Source organism: Somniosus microcephalus, unplaced genomic scaffold, assembly GCF_052327205.1.
Source record: "Somniosus microcephalus isolate GS21.2 unplaced genomic scaffold, FLI_Smic_1.0 unresolved_chr8, whole genome shotgun sequence".
NCBI classification, from domain to species: Eukaryota; Metazoa; Chordata; class Chondrichthyes; order Squaliformes; family Somniosidae; genus Somniosus; species Somniosus microcephalus.
The window spans coordinates 41,978,611-41,983,944 of record NW_028225186.1 but is presented as its reverse complement, the minus strand read 5'-3'; the positions used below and the strand labels follow the sequence as shown (position 1 = coordinate 41,983,944).

The following is a 5,334-nucleotide window of genomic DNA, read 5'->3' as shown; positions in this document are numbered from 1 at the left end:
CTGTCTAACAGACTTGAGGGGCTGAATGGCTTCCTCCTTTTCCTGTATAACATGCTCGACAGGCTGAATAGCCTCCCCCTGTTCCTGTATAACAGGCTCGTGCGTCTGAATTGTCTCCTCTTGTTCCTATGTAACAGGCTTGAGGGGCTGAATGGCCTCCTCCTGTTACTGTGTAACAGGCTCGAGGGGCTGAATGGCATCCTCCTGTGCATGTATAACAGGCTCGAGGGGCTGAATGGCCTCCTCCTGTTCATGTATAACAGGCTTGAGGGGCTGAATGGCCTCCTCCTGTTCCCGTACAACAGACTCGTGTGTCTGAATTGCCTCCGCCTGTTCCAGTGTAGCAGGCTTGAGGGACTGAATGTCCTCCTCCTGTTCATGTGTGGCAGGTTTGAGGGGCTGAATGGCCTCCTGCTGTTCCTGTGAAACAGACTCGTGGGTCTGAATTGCCTCCTCCTTTTCCTTTATAACTGGATCATGGGTCTGATTTGCCTCCTCTTCATCCTATGTAACAGGTTCGAGGGGCTGAATGGATTTCTACTGTTCTTGTACAGATCTTGTATCGCTGAACGTCTTCCTCCTGTCCAATGCAACAGGCTCGAGGCGTTAAAGGCCTCCTCTTGTCCCTGTGTAACATGCTCGAGGGGCTGAATGGCCTCCTACTGTTCCTATATAACAGGCTAAAGGGGCTGAATGGCCTCCTCCTGTTACTGTGTAAAAGGGTCATGGGACTGAATGGTCTCCTCCTGTTCCTATGTAAAACGGCCATGGGACAGAATGGCCTCCTCCTGCTTCTGTGCAACTGAATCAGGGGTTGAGAGTACTCAGAGAGAAAGTGTCGGGCGGTAGTTTCCCTTCTCTGAATTACCGATTTACTGCAAAATGTACCGTCAGTGGAGGAACCACCGAACCCTGACCCAAAATCCGACTCTGGTGGGACTCGAATCCACAACCTTTAAATGCCTTAATCTGTCACACAAATTAGAAGTCCAATGCGCTATCCATTGCGCCACAGAGCCAATTACGCAAAATTCTATTACAAAAGCAAAACAGTGCTGATGCTGGAAATCTGAAATAAAAAAAGATGAAATGCTGGAAACACTCTGCAGGTCAGGCAGCATTCCATGACTGTTTAAAAGGGGTCTACTTTCAGTCCCGGATCATTCTGTGTCTGTGTAAAAGGGACATGCTGTCAGTCCCGGTTTATTCTGTGCCTGTTTAAAAGGGACATGCTGTCAGTCCCGGATTGTTCTGTGTCTGTTTAAAAGGGATGTGCTGTCAGTCCCGGATCATTCTGTGTCTGTTTAAAAGGGACATGCTTTCAGTCCCGGATTATTCTGTGCCTGTTTAAAAGGGATGTGCTGTCAGTCCCGGATTATTCTGTGTCTGTTTAAAAGGGATGTGCTGTCAGTCCCGGATCATTCTGTGTCTGTTTAAAAGGGATGTGCTGTAAGTCCCTGGTCATGCTGTGTCTGTTTAAAAGGGATGTGCTGTCAGTCCCGGATCATTCTGTGTCTGATTAAAACGGGTGTTACATAATATTATAGAGTCTGCCCCACAGAAACAGCCCATTTGCACGAACTGGTCTCCACACGAGCCTCCTCCTTCTCTATTTCTCCTCAACCCACAAATAAAACTAGAATCAGTAATGGTAACCATGAAACTATCGGATTGTCGTAAAAACCCATCTGGTTCACTAATGTCTTTCAGGGAAAGAAATCTGCCGTCCTTACCTGGTCTGGCCTTTGTGTGACTCCAGTCCCAAAGCAATGTGGTTGATTCTTATCTGCCCTCTGAAATGGCCTAGCAAGCCACTCAGTTGTAACAAACCGCTATGAAACAAAATAATAAAAATGAAGCTGGATGGACCACCTGGCCTGATCCATATCAGCCTCCTCCTGGGGTCCCCACCATCACAGAAGCCAGTCTTCAGCCAATTCGATTCACTCCACGTGATATCAAGAAAAGGCTGAGCACACTGGATACAGCAATGGCTCTGGGCCCTGACAAATCCCCGGCTATCATTCTGAAGACTTGTGCTCCAGCCAAGCTGTTCTAGTACAGCTACAACACTGGCATCTATCCAACAATGTGGAAGACTGCCCAGGTATGTCCTGTCCACAAAAAGCAGGACAAATCCAATCCAGCCAATTACCGCCCCATCAGTCTACTCTCTACTCTCAATCATCAGCAAAGTGATGGAAGGTGTCATCCACAGTGCTGTATGGTGGCACTAACTGACCAATAACTTGCTCATTGATGCCCGGTTTGGGTTCTGCCAAGAGCACTCGGCTCCCGACTTCATTAAAACCTTGGTCCAACATGAACAAAGGAGCTGACCACCAACATCCTGGGGGTTACCATTGAACATAAATACTGTGACAACAAGAGAAGGTCAGAGGCTAGGCATTCTGCATCGGGTGTCTCACCTCCTGACTCCCCAAAGCCTTTCTACCATCTACAAGGCACAAGAAAGGAGTGTGATGGAATACTCTCCACTTGCCTGGATGAGTGCAGCTCCAACAACACTCAAGAAGTTCGACACCATCTAGGACAATGCAGCCCGCTTGATAGGCACCCGATCCACCACCTTAAACATTCATTCCTTCCACCACCAGCGCACCGTGGCTGCAGTGCGTACCATCTACAAGATGCACTGCAGCAACTCACCAAGGCTTCTTCAGCAGCACCTGCCAAACACGCAACCTCTTCCACCTAGAAGGACAAGCGCAGCAGGCGCATGGGAACACCCCCACCTCCAAGTTCCCCTCCAAGTCACACACCATTCTGACTTAGAAGTATATTGCCGATCCTTCATCGTCGCTGGGTCAAAATCCTGGAAATCCCTCCCTAACAGCACTGTGGGAGCACCTTCACCACACGGACTGCAGCGGTTCAAGAAGGCGGCTCACCACCACCTTCTCAAGGGGCAATTAGGGATGGGCATTTAATGCTGGCCTTGCCAGTGCACCCACATCCCATTAACGAATTAAAAAAATCCTATCAGCATATCCTTCTATTCCTTTCTCGCTTCCTCTTAAATGCATCTGTAGCATTCGCCACAACGACTGCATTCTCAGCGCTCTTTGGCCAAAGAAGTTAATCCTGAATTCCCTGCTGGATTTATCGGTGAGTATTTATGACCTGTCTTCTCTGAGCTAGTTCCTGACTCACTCACAGTAGGAAGCATTTTCGCATTGTTAATGTGCAGCTGTGATGGCCGAGTGGTTAAGGCGTTGGACTTGAAATCCAATGGGATTTCCCTGCGCAGGTCCAAACACTGCTCGCAGCGACTTTGATGCAAATTCTTTATTTTATTTCATCGGCTCCCTGTGGCGATCACTGGCCCCGAAATTGATCAGAATTCCCTCCACTGCACTTTATTACACTGATTAACCCAAAGTTCCAATTGAAACACGAATAATTTATCGGCATCAATTAGATATTGTGGATTTGTTGGAAACTGGTGAGCAATACATACACAAAGCAGCATCAAAAATACTAATTAATAAAGAGCCCTGCAGTGTTTGGTAGGGAATCACCTTCAGCTCGTAAGTGGGAACACGGTTTGGTTTTATAAAACTGAACACGAATTAAAAAGTGTGTAAAAAGACCGTGGTTGGACTCGAACCTGCAATATTCTGATAACCTCAGAATTAATACCGAAGTCTGACGCCTTATCCATTAGGCCACACGAACAGTAAAAACAACTTGCAGATCAGCGCCATCTGTGGACAGATAGACACAGGGTCAACCTTCCAGTTCCTTGAGTTCTCGGCAGAACGAAGGTTTTGTAGCTTTGCTTCAAAGTATTAGAGCTCCAATCTTTTCAGCAAATAGCAAAATTAAGAAACTACCCACACCATCAAAAAGTAAACGGCCCATACGGGGATCGAACCCACGACCTTGGCGTTATTAGCACCACGCTGTAACCTACTGAGCTAACCGTCCTGCCTTAACTCCTTTTGCTGCTAAATTCAATTTATGTTGATTTTTGGTTTTTGTCAGTTGTCAGTGCTCCGGTTTCCTCCCACAGTCCAAAGATGTGCGGGTTAGGTTGATTGGCTATGATAAATTGACCCTTAGTGTTAGGGGGATTAAATACGTGGGGTTACAGGGATAGGGTGGGATATGTGCTGGTGCAGGGGTTACGGGGATCGGGTGGAATATGTGTCGGTGCAGGCTCGATGGGCCAAAATGGCCTCTATCTGCACTGTGGGGTTTCTGTGATTCTGTGATTCTAAACCTCCACTGTGTTTAATCGCGTCGGGAACATGTGGTCAGTGTAAATCAATGTTTATTACTGGTATAGCTAACGGTAATAATGTCTGTTGGGCGAGTATTACAACCTCTTGTTGGTCAATAATCCATCAGAGAAAGATGTGCATCCACGTATAACCCTCGTTAGATGCCTCTTCCCCAAAATAAATTAACACATTCATTAATTAACGTGGAGGCCGAGGGCAGGACTGAGCTACTGCATAAGCATTACAGCTGTACTCACAAAAAATAGGATGAAGTTAATTTTGCAGCAGAGAAGAGAGGATCATAGATATTGGATCTGGTCCAACTAACTAGAAAAGAGGTGCTAAATATGTTGCCATCACTCAACGTTAACAAATCACGTGGTCCAGATGGGAAGCACACTAGATCGCTGAGGGATGCAAGCGTGAAGATAGCAGAAGCTCTGATCACAACCTTTCAATCAACATTGGACATGGGAGTGGTGCCAGTGGACTGGAGGACTGTAAATGTTACACCCCTGTTCAAAATGAGGAGAGGGATAAATCTGATAACTACAGGCCAATCAGTCTAATATCAATGGTGGGAAAACTATTGGAGAGCATTGTCAAGATGAAAGTTAATTCTCAATTGGAGAAACATGGGTTAATAAGCAACCGACAGCACAGCTCTGTTAAAGCAAATCGTGTCTGACTAACCTGATTGAGTTATTTCGTGAAGCACAGACCAGGTTGCTGAAGGCAGTGCAAAACATTTTGTATATATGGACTTTAAAAAGGCATTTGTTAAATGACCACGTAACAAACTTAGTCGGAAAATAGTAGCACATAATATGTAGCACATAAATGGTGTTAGCTTGAATAGGTAATTGGCTAAGGGATAGGTGTTAGAGAGCAATGGTGAACGGATGTTTATTTCTGACTGCAGAGAAGTAAGCAGTGACGTCCTCCAGGACTCATTATTTGGACCACTGATCTTTTCATTATGTATAAATGACGTGGACTTGGATATAGGGAGTACAATTTCGAAGTTTGCGGATGATTCACAAATTGGGAAAGTGAGCAGGACAGTAGCAGGCTTCAGGAGGACATA

General features: G+C 46.2%; 1 non-coding gene across 1 annotated transcript; it reads right to left on the bottom strand.

Annotated features, from left to right (window-relative positions):
- Positions 1-925: 925 nt before the first annotated feature.
- Positions 926-1,019, bottom strand: trnar-ucu (transfer RNA arginine (anticodon UCU)). Its single transcript has 2 exons — positions 983-1,019; positions 926-961 (listed from the first exon to the last, which is right to left on the bottom strand). It is a non-coding gene; the product is annotated as a tRNA-Arg (tRNA).
- Between the last annotated feature and the right edge of the window lie 4,315 nt (positions 1,020-5,334).